Here is a 17,213-nt window from a genome sequence, read left to right on the forward strand (position 1 = left end):
TACTATTTTCAGATTAGTAATGAGTATATGGGATGCTTGCTGTTCCATTTTTTTTAAAAGTGCATCTCAAAGCAAACTTCATTTTTAACAGTGTTTTATGATCCTAATGCACAGAATTTTAAAGAAGAAAGCCCATTTTAAAAATATTTTTATTTTAACAGTAAGTGTGTTCAACTGCACATCCTGCCTCCCCCAGCAGGGATCGTATTTCTTTTATTTTGATTTGGGAAGAAAATACTGTTTCTGATGGCATGAAATGCAAATTTTTTTTAAATGCAAAATATTTAAGTTGGTTTTTTTAATCATCCCAGTACAGAATTTTAAGCACTATTAATGAGAGTTTAATTAAGGTCATTAAGTGCATGACACTAATTCATGACCAGCTATTGGCATTATTTCTTCACTATTTGTCCCAAGGAAAACTCTTAAATTGAATATTCAGCAGAATAATCCCTAAATATACTTTATAAGCATAATAAGAGAAATTTACATAATTTTTTGGATTTTACTCTTCTTAATAATTTTCTGAAACTCAGTTTTACCCCAAACCATCATTGCTATATTAACTTTGTAATGCGCAGTTGTACATCATCAGGCTCTATTTACCCAGAGCTTAGGATAAACAGGATTGATCATATCAATTGAAAAACAAATCTGTCTCACACAATTTGCCAATGTGTAGTTTCAGTCTAAATTCTGACAATGAAATGTATGGATATGTTGCTATATATTTCATCTTGATTTTCAAAAGTAGTTAAGACAGTTCTTCACAGGTTAGCTTTGCCTGGCTGAAGCTGAAGATTTTGCAACTTCCTAGCCAGACCCATATTGCCAGTGATTTTCAGTTTGCCTTAAAAGAAGGCCAATGGAGGATTCATTTTACCAGTCATAAGGCCAGTAAGTGGGAGTCAGCCATTGTGATGGTGCAGTCAGCCTTCTGACCTGAGTTAGGAAGCTCTGATCCTTTGTTGGTCTTCACATCCACCACCCGGGTGACTTCATTGCCCCCAGGGCCCCTCCTTCACCTAAAAGGCAAAAATACCACCGATTTTCTTTATAAACTGTTCCCCTTCCTTTTCAAGCTTCTTATCAATCTCCTTAAACACAAGATTTTCCTAAATCCATCACCTGGAGAGCTGGTTGTAGCAGCCACAATTTGATGAGTTATTTTATTATTATTATTATTATTATTATTATTAAATCATAGCTGTGTACATTAATGTGATCATGGGGCACCATACACTGGTTTTATAGACCATTTGACACATTTTCATCACACTGGTTAACATAGCCTTCCTGGCATGTTCTTAGTTATTGTGTTAAGACATTTATATTCTACATTTACTAAGTTTCACATGTACCCTAGTAAGATGCACCATAAGTGTAATCCCACCAATCACCCTCCCTCCATCCATCCTCCCTCCTCCTTCCCCTCCCTCATCCTCTTCCTCATATGAAAGCTATAAATTAGTTTCATAGTAGGGCTGAGTACATTCGATACTTTTTCTTCCATTCTTGAGATACTTTACTAAGAAGAATATGTTCCAGCTCCATCCATGTAAACATGAAAGAGGTAAAGTCTCCATCTTTCTTTAAGGCTGCATAATATTCCATGGTGTACATATACCACCATTTATTAATCCATTCATGGATCGATGGGCACTTGGGCTTTTTCCATGACTTAGCAATTATGAATTGGGCTTCAATAAACATTCTGGTACAAATATCTTTGTTATGATGTGATTTTTGGTCTTCTGGGTATATGCCCAGTAGAGGGATTACAGGATTGAATGGCAGATCTATTTTTAGATCTCTAAGTGTTCTCCATATCTCTTTCCAAAAGGAATGTATTAATTTGCATTCCCACCAGCAGTGCAAAAGTGTTCCCTTTTCTCCACATCCACGTCAACACCTCTGGTCTTGGGATTTTGTGATATGGGCTAATCTTACCGGAGTTAGATATCTCAAAGTAGTTTTGATTTGCATTTCTCTGATGATTAAAGATGATGAGCATTTTTTTATATGTCTGTAGGCCGTGCACCTGTCTTCTTCAGAGAAGTTTCTCTTCAAGTCCCTTGCCCAGCCTGTGATGGGATCACTTGTTCTTTTCTTGCTTATACGTTTGAGTTCTCTATGGATTCTGGTTATTAAACCTTTGTTGGAGACATAACCTACAAATATCTTCTCCCATTCTGAGGGCTGTCTGCTTGCTTTACTTGCTGTGTTCTTGGCTGTGCAGAAGCTTTTTAGTTTGACCAGGTCCCAGTAGTGTATTTTTGAAGCTGCTTCAATTGCCCAGGGGGGTCCTCCTCATAAAATATTCACCCAGACCTATTTCTTCAAGAGATTTTCCTGCACTCTCTTCTGGTATTTTTATAGTTTCATGTCTTAAGTTTAAATCTTTAATCCAGCGAGAGTCTATCTTAGTTGATGGTAAAAGGTGTGGGTCTAGTTTCAGTCTTCTACAGGTTGCCAGCCAGTTCACCCAGCACCATTTGTTAAATAGGGAATCTTTTCCCCACTGAATGTTTTTAATTGGCTTGTCAAAGATCAAATAACAGTAAGTAGTTGGGTTCATCTCTTGGTTCTCTATTCTGTTCCATACACCTACCTCTCTGTTTTTGTGCCAGAACCATGCTGTTTTGATCACTGTCAATTTATAGTATAGTCTGAGGTCTGGTAGTGTGGTTCCTCCTGCTTTGTTTTTATTTCTGAGTACTGTCTTGGCTATTCAAGGTTCTTCCTGATTCCGGATAAAACGGGGTATTATTTTTTTCAAGATCTTTAAAGTATGACAGTGGAGCTTTAATAGGGATTGCATTAAAATTATATATTGCTTTGGGTAATATGGACATTTTAACAATGTTGATTCTTTCCAGCCATGAGCATGGTATGTTTTTCCATTTGTTAACATTTTCAGCTATTTCTTTTCTTAGACTTTCATAGTTCTCTTTATAAAGATCTTTCACGTCCTTTGTTAGATAAACTCCCAAATATTTCATCTTCTTTGGCACTACTGTGAATGGAATAGAGTCTTTAACTGTTTTTTCAGCTTGACTATTGTTGGTATATATAAAGGCTAACAATTTATGAATATTGATTTTGTAACCTGAGACACTGCTGTATTCCCTGATCATTTCTAAGAGTTTTGTAGTAGAATCCCTAGTGTTTTCCAGATATACAATCATATCATTTGTGAAGAGCGAAAGTTTGATCTCTTCTGACCCTATATGGATATCCTTGATCGCCTTTTCTTCCCTAATTGCAATGGCTAAAACTTCCATTACAATGTTAAAGAGCAGTGGAGACAATGGGCAACCTTGTCTGGTTCCTGATCTGAGTAGAAATTATTTCAATTTAACTCCATTGAATATGATAGTGGCCGTGGGTTTGCTGTAGATGGCCTCTATCAGTTTAAGAAATGTCCCTTCTATACCAATTTTCTTAAGTGTTCTGATCATGAAGGGATGCTGGATATTATCAAAAGCTTTTTCCGCATCAATTGAGAGAATCATATGGTCTTTGTTTTTTAATTTGTTTTTGTGCTAAATTATATTTATAGATTTATGTATATTAAAACAGCATTGACACCCTGGGATAAAACCGACTTGGTCATGATGTATAATTTTTTTGATGTGTTGCTGGATTCTGTTTGGTAGAATCTTTTGAATATTTTTGCATCTATATTCATTAGTGATATGATCTATAATTTTCTTTTCTTGTTGGGTCTTTTTCTGGTTTGGAAAAGGGTGATGTTTGCTTCAGAGAACATGTTGGGTAGTCTTCCTTCTTTTTCTACATTTTGGAACAGGTACTAGTTCAAAAATGAGTAATATAGGTATTAGTTTCTCTTTAAAGGTTTGGTAGAATTCTGACGTGAAGCCATCTGGTCCCGGGCTTTTCTTTTTAGGGAGATTTTGTACGGTTGATGCTATTTCAGAACTTGATATAGGCCTTGTCAACATTTCCACTTGATTCTGGCTAAGTCTTGGAAGGTGACATTCTTCCAAGTATTGGTCAATTTCCTTCAGATTTTCATATTTCTGAGAATAAAGGTTCTTATAATATTCATTAAGGATTCTTTGAATTTCTGAGGAGTCTTTTGTTATTTCGTCTTTGTCATTTCTGATTGATGAAATTAGAGATTTTATTCTATTTTTTCCTGGTTAGGTTAGCCAAAGATTTATCTACTTTATTTACCTTTTCAAAAAGCCAACTTTTTGATTAATTGATCTGTTGTATAATTTCTTTTGTTTTCTATTTCATTTAATTCTGCTCTAATTTTGGTTATTTCTTTTCTTCTATTGGGTTTGGGATTGGAAGGTTCTTCCTTTTCCAATTGCTTGAGATGTCCCATTAAGTTGTTAACTTCCTCTCTTTCTGTTCTCTTGAGGAAGGCTTGCAGTGCTATAAATTTCCCTCTTAGAACTGCCTTTGCAGTATCCCAGAGGTTCTGATAATTCGTGTCTTCATTGTCGTTTTGTTCCAAAAATTTGGTAATTTCCTTCTTAATCTCATCTATGACCTAGCTATCATTCAGCGTAAGGTTATTTAATTTCCATGTTTTTGTATGAGTATGCAGATTCCTGTTGTTACTGAGTTCAACTTTTATTCCATGGTGGTCTGAGAAGATGCAAGGAATAATTTCTATTCCTTTAAATTTACTGAGGTTAGACTTGTGACCTAAGATGTGATTTATTTTGAAGTCTGTTCCGTGGGCTGATGAGAAGTATATGTATTCAGTTTTGTTGGGATGAAATGTTCTGTAGATGTCTGCTAAATCCAAATATTGGATGGTTAGGTTTAAATCTAAGATTTCTTTGCTCAGCTTCTTATTGGAGGATCTATCCAACACTGCCAAAGGAGTGTTGAAATGACCGACTATTATGGAACTGGAGGAAATCAAGTTGCTCATGTCTGTTAGAGTTTCTCTTGTAAATTGAGGTGCATTCTGTTGGGTACATAAATATTAATAATTGAAATCTCATCATATTGAGTATTACCCTTAACAAATATGAAGTGACCATTCTTATCCTTCTGTACTTTTGTTGGTTTAAAGCCTATTGTATCTGCAAATAAAATTGCAACACCTGCTTTTTTCTGATTACCATTTGCCTGAAATATGGAAAACCATCCTTTCACCCTGAGTCTATATTTGTCTTTTAAGGTAAGATGTGATTCTTGTATGCAGCAAATATCTGGCCTGAGTTTTTGTATCCAGTTAGCCAACCTGTGTCCCTTTAGAGGACAGTTTAAGCCATTCACATTAATGGAGAATATTGATAAGTCTGGTATAATTTTGGGTATCGAGTTTTTCGAACGCCCAGTGGACATTTTTAATCCTTTCGCCACTGTGGAAGTTGGAGTTTGATCCGAAGTTTACGAGAGAGTTTACTTTTGTGGTAGAGGATTGGGCTGGTCATTATGGAGGATAGGTCTGAGAATATCCTGAAGAGCTGGTTTGGTTATGGTAAATTTCTTTAACATGTGAATGTCATTAAAGTATTTAATTTCTCCATCATAAATGAAATGCAGTTTAGCTGGATATAGGATCCAGCGTTGAAAGTTAGTTTGTTTTAGGAGATCAAAAGTCATTCTAATATTCTTCCCTTTGTAGGTAACGGTTGTCTTACATCTGGCTGCTTTTAGAATTTTCTCCTTCATATTAACTTTAGAGAAGTTAATTATGATGTGCCTGGGGATATCTTATTTGGATTGAGTCATGGTGGGGTTCTGAAACTGTCTGCTATCTGAATTTCAGAATCTCTTGGCATGTCTGGAAAATTCTCTTTCATAATTTCATGGAGAAGGGCCTCTGTGACTTGCGAAGCCACTTCATCGCTTTCTGGGATTCCAATGAGGTGGATATTAGCCTTCTTTGAATTATCCTAGAGCTCTCTGAGAGAATGATCCATTTTTGCTCTCCATTTCTCTTCCTCTTTGAGAGTTTGGGAGCGTTCAAAAGTTTTGTCTTCATTGTCAGAAATCCTTTCTTCTGCTTGCTCCACTCTGTTACTGAGAGATTCTACTGTATTTTTCAGATCGTTGAGGACTGAAAATTCTTGCTTCAGTGTATCAAAATCTTTGGTGGTTTTGTCTTTAAATTTGTTGAATTCTTGTGACAACTTTTGAATTTCTCTTCAAATTTCTAATTCCAACTTTTGAATTGCTGCTCGAATTCTAATTCCAATTTTTCCCCCATTCTATTAATCTTGTTTGCAATCCAAATTCTGAATTCGATTTCTGACATCTTGGCTATCTGTTTATGAATGGGATCTTCAGTTACATCTGCCATATCTTTCCTTGGGGAGGTTGATCTACTCTGGTTATTCATGTTACCAGAGTTTTTCCGCTGATTCCCCCCCCCCATGATTATTTTACACCATTTGACTTTTTCCCTGGAGCTTTGCCAAGGATCTGTACAGTGTTACGGCCTGAGAAACTGGGGACCTGTTTGGTGTGGTGAGGCTAAGTGGTTCTGTCTTGTTTTCTGCTGGTCTCTGTCTGACCCTAGTGAAACAGTTACTCTGGGTTGAAGTCTCGGATGTGGAAAAATACCAGCAATTAAATCACCCCGCCCTCCATAGGCAACAATTGGAAAAGGAAAATCAAACCTTCCTACAACTACACACCCAGGTCACCACTTGGATAGTTCTCAGGCGATTGGCTCAGTTCAAAAGGTCCAAATCAATTGTCTCAGTCAGCACCTGCAAGAGTTTAAACGGTCTCTGGCAACTAAATCGCAGGCGTCTGCAGATAACTCAATTATGACTTGCTCCAGTGCTCCGTGAGGTCGGGAGGACCCACCCAGCAAATAGATTAGTCTGGGAGGGTTGATGCCTCCTTTTCCACCTTGCACCTCTGTCACACCCAGTCACTGATAACCCCACAGGGCTGTGACCCAGTTGCCTGTAGTGAACAGATACTTCAGGGGTTTGCACTTGCCTGAATCACAAGGAAATCTATGTTTCCTCAGCCATATTCTCTGTTCTCTGCCTCTATCAGGCAGGGAGATGTGAGACCTGACAACCTCGGGTGCTTGATGGAGGCTGGTGGGGTGTTCACTCAGATCTAGCCCCGCCCCTGATTGATGTTGCTGACTGAACAGAACAACTCTGCAGAATTTGTTTCCATCCTGACTAAATTCCCCTGCAGAAGAGAAGCTGTTTTGAGTTCACAGAACCTGTGCCTCAGGCCCTGTCTTTGGTGCTACAGGTTTGTATTCAGTTAGCTGTCAGTTCTAGCCTCCTGCCCTCCTTTGTCTAGGTTGATGATCCCCTGGGGGCCGGGTACATCTTAGGCCTAGTAAAGTGGTCCTCTGCATCATCCCCACCCTTGCAGTCAGCTGGCATTGTGCGTGCGTTTTCTAGTCCCCACATTCTACCCAGGCCAGTACCGCCTCAGGCAAACCCTTTACTCACGGGGCCTGTATTTCTGTCCCAGATCTGTTCTGCCAGTGGTTGCTGCCTGAGAAAATGCCCAGTCTCCTCTCGTTGCCCAGAGAGACAGCGGGTGTGACTCCAGAACATCCAGGGGTGAGCCCTATTGTTGCCAAAAACGGCTGCTGCTCTGTGCCTCGGGGCACCGCCACTCCAGTGTGGTTCCCTCTCAGCCAACCGTCCTCTCCTCACTCCCATGCTGCAGAATCAGCACTGACCAGCTGCAGTCCAGGCACTGTCCATACCCCTCGAGAAATCATCCAAGAATCTGGAGTCCTGGAGGACAGGCCTCCAGACCTCAGAGTGAGAATGGAGGGGAGTGCTGGGTGCTCAGAATTGCAGGTAGAGAATATATACAGTTTTACAGTTTTATGCCTGGCAGGAAAGTGCCATGGCACCCTAGTAGGGGAAGTAGGTCCAGTTTTTAGAGGGTCTCTTCCATGGAGTATAATGGGAGGACTTTTGAACTCTGCTTGTTTGTTTATGGGGTACTCTGAGCCATTCTCATGGGGGAGGGGACTCCAGTCCACTTGGTGATGGATTTTGTACCTTTTGTTTGTATCCTTGGGGTCACAGCTTGCCTCAGCAGGGTTGATGTGTGTTTTTCAACCTTCTGTCCTAGTGCAGCTCTAATCCGCCAGGTTACTTGCTAAATTTCTGTCCTTTAACTCTCCTTCTGGATGAGAGCCTCTGTGGAAAGCTGGCTTCAGTCAGCCTTCTTGTCTCCGCCCCTCAATTTGATGAGTTCTGAAAGAAATGGCTGCTTCAGGAAAACCTGTCCTATGTAGTGTTCTGCTTTTCCATTTTTGACATAATTTACTTAGGAGAATGTTCTCCAAATCTATCCAGGTAAATACAAAAGATGCAAAGTCTCCATCTTTTTGTGGCTGAATAGTATTCCATGGTATACATTTACCACAGTTTATTAATCCATTCCTGGGTTGGTGGGCATTTGGGTTATTTTCACATCATTGTGATTGTGAGTTGAGCTGCTGAAAACATTTAAGTACAAATGTCCTGATGGTCAAATGATTTTTTTTTCTTTTGGGCCAATGCCTAGTAATGGGGTTGTGGGGTCAAGTGAGAGATCTACTTACAGTTTTTTGAAGATTCTCCATATTTTTTCCCAAAAAGGCTGTACTAGTTTGCAATTCCACCAACAGTGCATCAGTGTTCTGTTCTTTCTGCACTCAGGGCAGCATCTGAAACTTTGGGAATTGTGATATGGGCTGTCTCCCTGAAGTTAGATGATACCTCAAAGTGGTTTTGATTTGCATTTCTCTGATGATTAGAGACGATGAGCATTTTTTTATGTGTTTCTTGGCCATCTGTCTGTCTTCTTGGGAAAAGGTTCTATTCCTGTCATTTGCCTATTGATTGATTCTTTTCTTGTTGATCTGCTTGAGTTCTTCATATGTTCTGGTCAGTAGCTCTTGGTCTGATTTGTAACATGTGAATATCTTGTCCCATTCTGAAGGATGACTATTTGCTTTACTTATTGTGTCCTTAGTTGTACAGAAGCTTTTTAACTTGATCTAGTCACATTTATTTTTGTTGTTCCAAGTTGCCAATGGGGTTTAGGATTTTTATCATTTCATGGCTGAGATTTAAATCTTTTATACAGCATGAGTTAATTTTTATAAGTGATGAGAAGTGCGGGTCCAGTTTTCAGTCTTTTCATGTATGTGGTGATCCAGTTCTCCCAGCACCATCAATTAAATAGGAATTCTTTTCTCCAGCACAAGCTTTTGTTTGGTTTGTTGAAGGTCAGATGGTGCTATAGAGCTGGGTTCATCTCTACGTCCTCTATTCTGTTCCACAGATCTATGCCTCTCCTTCTGTGTCAATGCCATGTTCTTTTGATCATTATAGACTACTTATAGTATAACCTGAAGTCTTTAATCCATAAATATAATTCACCATATAAATAGAAGCAAAAACAAAGACCATATGATCTTCTCAATAGTTGCAGAAAAAGCATTTGATGAAATTCAGCATCCTTTTCTGATAAGAACACTTAAGAAAATAGGCATAAATGTGTCATTTCTTAAACTTATAGAAGCCATCTATAACAAACCTACAACTAATAACATACTGAATGAAGCAAAACAGAAAACATTTCCACATAAAACTGGAACCAGACAAGGATGCCCACTATGGCCACTGCTATTCAACATAGTGCTGGAAGTCCTAACCAATGCAATCAGGCAAGAGAAGGATATCAAAGGTATTCAGATTGGGACAGAGAAGGTCAAACTTTCTCATTCTTTGCTGATGATGTGATCTTATAAACTCAAGGAAACCACAGGAACACAAATTGAGACTTCTGGAAGTGGTCCAGAACTACAGGAACATCCTGGGATATAAAATCAATGTCCACAAGTCAGGAGCCTTCATATCCTTCATATACACCAGCAATAGTCAAGTTGAGAACCAAATCAAAGACACAATACCCTTCCAGTAGCTTCAAAGAAAATGAAGTACCTTGGAATATACTTAGCAAAAGATGTGAAGGATCTCTGCAGAGAGAACTCTATGAAACTCTGAGAAAGGAAATAGCAGATGGCTGGGAAGAGTTGATATCATTGAAATGTCCATACTACCTAAAGTGATCTAAAGATTTAATGCCATTTCCATTAAAACAGCCCTGTCATACTTTGAAGAACTTGAAAAACTAGTTCTTAGATTCATATAGAACCAGTAGGGCCACTGTGTCTTTAATAAAACCACAAAAATAACTTAGGTTATTTCTTACACAACTGTGAGATACTCTTAAAATATGTTGAAGAGGGCTTGGTGCCTGTAGTTCAGGGGTTAGGAGGCCGGCCACTTACACCAAGACAGGTGGGTTCGAACACAGCCCAGGCCTGCTAAACAATAAGGACAAGTACAACAGAAAAATAGCCAGGTGTTATGGTGGGCATCTCAAGAGTTTGAGGTTGCTGTGAGCTGTGATGCTACAGCACTCTACTGAGGGTGATAAAGTGAGACTCTGTCTCTAAAAAAAAAGGAAAATTTTCTTCAAAACTTGCTAAAAACTCCTTGTTCAGAACCACTGAAAGCTAATTAAATTAGGTTTATCCTACCATTTACAGTATTTTAAAGATATTTTTATAGGCACATCAAATACACGGGCATACCCTTACAGCACGCAATGAAAGATCATTTCCGAAAGCAGTTTCTGCTTTCAAATTGCTCTGCATAGCATCAGGTTTTTTGAAGAGAGTTTGTCTTTGTGTCCTGGGTACTTGATTTTTTTGTGTGTGTCTTACTAATTGTAATGGTTTCTAGTCATCATTAGCTGTGTCAAGACATGGTATGCACAGGGCTTGGTTCGCTGTTAATAATAATGATCCATATATCAAATATTTTTCCTCACAATTTTGCATTGAGAAGGGAAGTCCTCATGAGAGATTCATCTTTGTTTCTAACTTTGTCATTTAGCTGCTGAGGAGTAAGAGAAGTATTGATTCTGCCCTTTTCCTACTCACTTCTGCTCATTTTCTCTTCTTATTGTCAACTTAACTGCCTCAGACAGGGATGGAAAAGTGCCGGGTCCCCCGGCAGTAGCAGTTGAGGGAAGATCGGTGCCAGCCCTATCTCCTCCCAGGGGCTGAGCGGGATGGTGAGTGTTGACGGCCTGAACAGGAACACAGGGACCCTGGATGAAGCAGGAACTCAACTTCATTGCAACAAGCAGCCACTTATAATAGGGCGTGTGGAAGGGGTGGGGAAAGGAGGCGGGGACTGAGGTGGTGTGATGGGTGGTAACAGGGTTGGACCAATGGCATGATGCTACGTTGGCTGTATCTAGGTAGAGGCAGTTTCAGGCCGGGTCTTGCTGAGTCGTTGGTACACAGAAGTAGCTCGTCGGATCTACTTCTAGTCAAGATCGGGAAGTTGCACTAGGCCTCAGGCACATGGCAGGGCCCAACAGAAAAGGTTTTTAACAGGTCATGTTACATTCTTCTTGAGCCCTTTCCATTTGGGAAATGAGAGTTCACCCTTATGAACTGGGTGAGTACTGCGCTTCCATAGATGGCTACTTTGGTATCAACCAAAAAGTAAAAAATAAAAAAAAAATTGCTGGCTGGCAAAAGCAAGGTTCAAGGTGTGTGACACTCAAAAAGCTGTTTTTAAAAATAAATGTTTAAAGTACAGTACAAGTAAATGAAACTCATGGTGTTAGGAGCATGTAACTAGCATGATCAAGGTGGGGACTTAAGTTGCTATAAATAGACCTGGCACTCCCTGCCTCTGACCCACTCACCACTACCACTCACTAACTTAAAAAAAAAAAAGCTGTTTCTAAACTATGGAAATATCAAATGTCCACCCAAAAGTGGAGAGGTTAGTATAACACTCATGTACCCATCATTCTGCTTCTTGATGGTCATTCTATTCCCTTTTATGGTCCCTATGCCCCTGAATTGAATTATTTTAAAACAAATCCCAGACAAAACATCATTACATGCATAAATATTTTAATACGAATCTTTAAAATATTCGTATTAATATTAAGAGGCATGGTAACAGTAACTCTTTAATATCATCACATGTCCAGCCAATTTCCAACTCCCCTGAAGATCTCACACATTTTTTGTTTATTCAAATTACATTCCAAATAAGGTCTATACATTGTAATTGATTAATGTGGCTTTTCTAGCTTTTAACCTGTAGATTTTTTTCTCCCTTCCTATATTTGTTTTGCTTGCAATTTTTTTCTTGAAGATATCAGGTCATTCCTGTAGAGTGTCTCATAGTCAGAATTTTACTGATTACAACTCCTTGGTATTATTTAACATAGTCCTCTCCATTCCTCATAAATTGGTAATGGGATCCAGTGACTATCACATTAACATTTCATTCTTCTGCAAGAATACCTTCGAGGCAGTATTGGTGTTTCCATCAGTACTCACATAATAACTAGGTCTCTCTCTCTTTGGGGAATGTTAATAGCCATCAATAACAATTGCTAAATCCATTATTTTATTGGAGGTTGTCTCAGGGGTATAGTGTATCATTCTTCTTTCATGTACTAGCTGGAAGAACTCTATAAAGAGAAAGTTTGTTTCATCGCTATTTACTCTGAAATACAGTTTACGCAGAAACAGCACTCATATACAAAAAGCTCCATACTCTCTCTCTATTTATACTACCAAAATAATGGATTGGTTCCTTAACATCACTGGAGGGTGATCAAAATCATGTGTTTTATTCTGTTTTGGTTTGAGTTTTGAGTAACATTATAATTTAAATGTATTTGACATCTTATCTTATGTAGGCGTTACTTTTATTGATTCTCAAATCACCTATGGCTAGTGGGAGGCTCGCTTAATTGGTTCCTGAGTCCTTTTAACAAGATCCCAGCAGTCTGTGATTATAGCTTCCTTAATTTCCACGAGAATCACTGTGTCCATTCCGTGCCTCAGACAGGGTATTGGCACTTGCTCCAAAGAACTCTGGTCACTTCTCACGGAAAATGGTATTGGGAGATCACACTCTAGAAATCATGTTCATTTTAAGTTTTGGGCTGTCTTCTACTTTTAAAATATAAGGGAGTATGTATGTATGTGCTTGTGTATGTATTTCTTTCTTAGATAAATGGTATCGTGCTATACATTTATTTCTTCATTAGAACCTGCCTTATACAAACATTACCTAGAAGGGGAAAGGTCTTTTTTCTCATTTTCCATTTTGTTTCTATCTCCTAACTTTGGGTGTCTTCTTCCTCCATATCTTTTCAACCAGCATGTCAGGGTGAGGCCTTGCACTTTCTCACCCTTAACAAAAGTCCAGGTCTCTCAGTAGAACAGATAACAATTGAGTATGGGGTTAGGGAACCCGAGGAGATGGGTGGCTAGAAATTAATATTTAGCTTTTCAGATGGTTCAATCAAATTGTGAGGGCTCTGAGAACCAAATACAAGTGAAGAATTTCAGTGAAGTAGAGCTGTGCTCCCCAGTCCCCACGGTGCAGATGGGCACACATACTGATTTGTGGCCTGTTAGGAACTGGGCCGCATGGCCGGGGTGAGAGGCAGACAAGCCAGAGAAGCTTTATCTGTATTTACAGCCACTCCTCTTTGCTCACATCACTGCCTGAGCCCTACCTCCTATCACATCAGTGGTGGCATTAGATTCTCCTCTGCATGTAAACTAAGCATGTGAGCCATCCAGGTTGTACACTCCTTTTGAAAATGTAATGCCTGATGCTCTGCAGTGGAGCTGAGGCAGTGCTGGGACCCTCTAGTTTCAAGGAAACAAGCTCAGGGCTCCCACTGATTCTGCATTACGGTGATTTGAATCATCCCAATACCCCAGACCCATCTTCCACTCTGGAAAAATTGTCTTTCATGAAACAGGTCCCTTATGACAAAAAGGTGGGGGACTGCTGAAGTAGAAGATGTAAGGCTTGCTCTGTTCCCTTGTTACATTTTAAAAATCAAGGAGGCAGTCTTCCAAAAAGTGGGCTCTGAAATGCAAGCATTTGGAATATGCAGCCTCTGCCATCTTCCCGTCTGCCTGGCTTCCATGGGAATCTCAGATCACTCTAGCTGCCCTCTGCCCCAAACACAACCACTGGCCTGTCCTGGCTCCCGGGGCTACTTTTCTCTCCAGCCCTTTGTGCCCTCTCAGCAGAATTAAACTGGCTTTTTTTAGAAGATTTGTTCCTCATTGCTCTCCTTTCTATTTCTGCTTCAGGATTCTTGGCTGCCTATGCTGGGTGTCAAATATGTCACTGTCCCTTCTCTGTGAATATGTCGGAGGCTCAGGAGGCTGACTCAGCATACCTACTCTTCTCCGGGTCTCTGCATCCAACTTTGAAGCCACTTATTCTTTGTTTTTAAAAATTATTTGTTAAATCGGGCGGCGCCTGTGGCTCAGTCGGTAAGGCGCCAGCCCCATATACCGAGGGTGGCGGGTTCAAACCCGGCCCCGGCCAAACTGCAACCAAAAATAGCCGGGCGTTATGGCGGGCGCCTGTAGTCCCAGCTACTCGGGAGGCTGAGGCAAGAGAATCGCTTAAGCCCAGGAGATGGAGGTTGCTGTGAGCTGTGTGAGGCCACGGCACTCTACCGAGGGCCATAAAGTGGGACTCTGTCTCTACAAAAAAAAAAAAAAAAAAAAAAATTATTTGTTAAATCATAACTGTGTACATTAATGCATTTATGAGGTACAATGTGCTGATTTGATATAAATGCAGAATGCTTACATCTGACTAACATGACCATCTCCTTGCTTACTTATTTTTTGTGGTAAGACATTCATACTATTTTTAATAGTTTAGAAACGTATCATTGCATCATGCACTTTAGGTTATGTCCCCCCAAATACCCTCCCTCCTCCCAGCCTCTCCCCCTCTCCCCTCCCCTCTCTTTCCTCTTCCCTCCTTCTTTGTGGACTTTAGTTATGTTTTACCATTCCTAGGAATGTGTAGGTGATTACATACTGATTTCACAGTAGCATTGAATACATTGGATACTTTTCATTCCATTCTTGAGATATTTTACTAAGAATATGTTCCAGCTCCATCCAGGTAAAAATAGAAGATGTGGAGTCTCCATCTTTTTATGGCTGCATAGTATTCCATGGTGTACATATACCACAATTTGTTAATCCACTCTTGGGTCGATGGGCATATGGGTTGCTTCCATGACTTGGCAATTATGAATTGGGCTGCGATAAACGTTCTGGTGCAAATGTCTTTGTTGTAAAATGATTTTTGATCATCTGAGTAAGTACCTAATAGAGGGATTGCAGGATCAAACGGTAGATCCACTCTTAGTTCCTTGAGCCACCTATTTTTTGAAAGGATGTGTAGACCTGGTTCTCTGTTTATTCATGGGAGTGAGTTGGTGGAGCCCGAAGAGTCTCCTACCAGCAGATTCATTGCTTAGGTTTGGTAAAGAGTTGGTAGCTTTGTCTGCTGTGAGCCTCAGGGCAGCAGATACGCCTGAGAGACACTGGAGAGTCTGCCCCCCCCCCCATTTATGCTTTACGTGAATGCAGTAAGCGGTGTGTGTCCTTTCCCCAGAAAAACATACCTCCTGCAACACAAGGGTGGTTATGTCACTGGTCTCGCAGGTCTCATTCACCTGAGCAGCCAGGGTCATAGATCCTGAAGCACACTGGGTCCTCATATGGATCCACCCAACCTTTTTCTATAAATGTAGAAACTGAGTCCTAAGAGCTAGATAAGGACTAACACTTGTTGAATAGCACATATCCCCCAAGTTCTTTGTATATTGTCAAAGTATTTTTTTCACAAAGTTGAAAACATGTCTGTATATAAATATATAATGAACAGCTATCAAAGATTTATTTAACTCATTAATAAAGGAATATGCAAGATGAAAAAGCTGGTGCACAGAGTAATAGCGGATAAGAGACTCATATAGTCAGCCAGCAAAGAAATGCTGAATAAGTTTGGTAAGCTATATTCCAAATTGGTAAAGATTTGTTCTTTAGGTAAATATAGCTGTAACTTTTTACTACCAGAAAGAAATCATTTACAACTTAGCAATATTCTATAAGTTAACTTCTAACTTCCTGGAATGTAGGCCCTAATCAGTAGAAAGGAGTCAGTCATACAATCTTAGAGTTTTTCTGGAGAATGGGATGACCTCTGCGCAGGCTTGTTAGTGCCATTTATAACAACAACAAAGCTGGATATAGTGGCGTGCACCTGTAGTCCCAGCTACTCAGGAGGCTGAGACAGGAGGATCGCTCGAGTCCAGGAGTTCTGGGCTGTAGTATGCTATGTGGATTCAGGTGTCCGCCCTAAGTTCGGCATCAATATGGTGACCTCCTGGGAGCGCGGGGCCACCAGGTTGCCTAAGGAGGGGTGAACTGGCCCAGGTCAGAAGCGAAGCAGGTCAAAACACCTGTGCTGACCAGTAGTGGGATTGCACCTGTGAATAGGCACTGCATTCCAGGCTGGGCAACATAGCAAGACCTTGTCTCTGAAAAAAAAATTATAACAACAAAAAGGTGGCATGATCTTTTTTGCCTTGATTTTCAAGTTTTAGATAATTTTTTTTAATTTGGAAATTACCCTGTACAATACAATATCACAAACTCTGTGTGAAAGAGGCCATGATAGCCTCCAGTTTAATGATGAGTCCCTTCTAAACAACAAATACTCTCAATGACAAGAAACTGCATCAAATGGCAACTTAATCCATTTTATAGGGTTTAAAATAATAGAAAGGTTATCCTGTGTTACCCCTAAATCTGGCCCGTGCCATCTGTTTGGTACTAGTCTTTTGAAACTGCTTTGAAAAATCCAGTTCCTATGTCACACAAAGAAGTTGGAGAATATTCAAATCATGCTAAAGAGAGTAGGAAATACTTTTAGTACTTTATGAAAATACACTATAGTTCATTGAGCAACTATTTCTTGCTGTGGCTCTCAACTTTGGCCGTGCATCAGAAATGCTGGCAAAGCTTCTAATTTGTATATACCTGGGTGTCCATTCCCAGACATGCTGAGTGAGTGGGTTTGTGGTGGGGTTAGAGGCTTCAGTATTTTCTGCAAGCTTCATGGGTAATCCTGATGCAAGATAGACATTGAGATTCATGCTTCACCTCACTATTACAATAAATGCCAAGAATCAGGGGGTTGGGGATTCAGACAAAGGTGATATCAATCCCGGGAGAGGTGGGGTGTGCTGGGAAGAGCCATCAGAGAGAAGTGTCCTGAAATCCTGAAACAGCATTTTGATAAACAAGTAAGGTTTTTCCAAGTAAAGGAAGTGAAGGGAGATGACAG

At 39.9% G+C, this 17,213-nt stretch overlaps 1 protein-coding gene and 1 pseudogene across 13 annotated transcripts in view; one reads left to right on the forward strand and one right to left on the reverse strand.

Annotated features, from left to right (window-relative positions):
* The window catches only part of CADPS (calcium dependent secretion activator), a 499,139-nt gene that overhangs the window by 87,368 nt on the left and 394,558 nt on the right, over nucleotides 1–17,213 (forward strand). The gene's annotated exons all lie outside the window — the stretch shown is intronic.
* On the reverse strand, nucleotides 768–15,582 carry LOC128592329 (sterol carrier protein 2-like; annotated as a pseudogene).

The sequence above is a fragment of the Nycticebus coucang genome, chromosome 8 (assembly GCF_027406575.1).
Source record: "Nycticebus coucang isolate mNycCou1 chromosome 8, mNycCou1.pri, whole genome shotgun sequence".
NCBI classification, from domain to species: domain Eukaryota; kingdom Metazoa; phylum Chordata; class Mammalia; order Primates; family Lorisidae; genus Nycticebus; species Nycticebus coucang.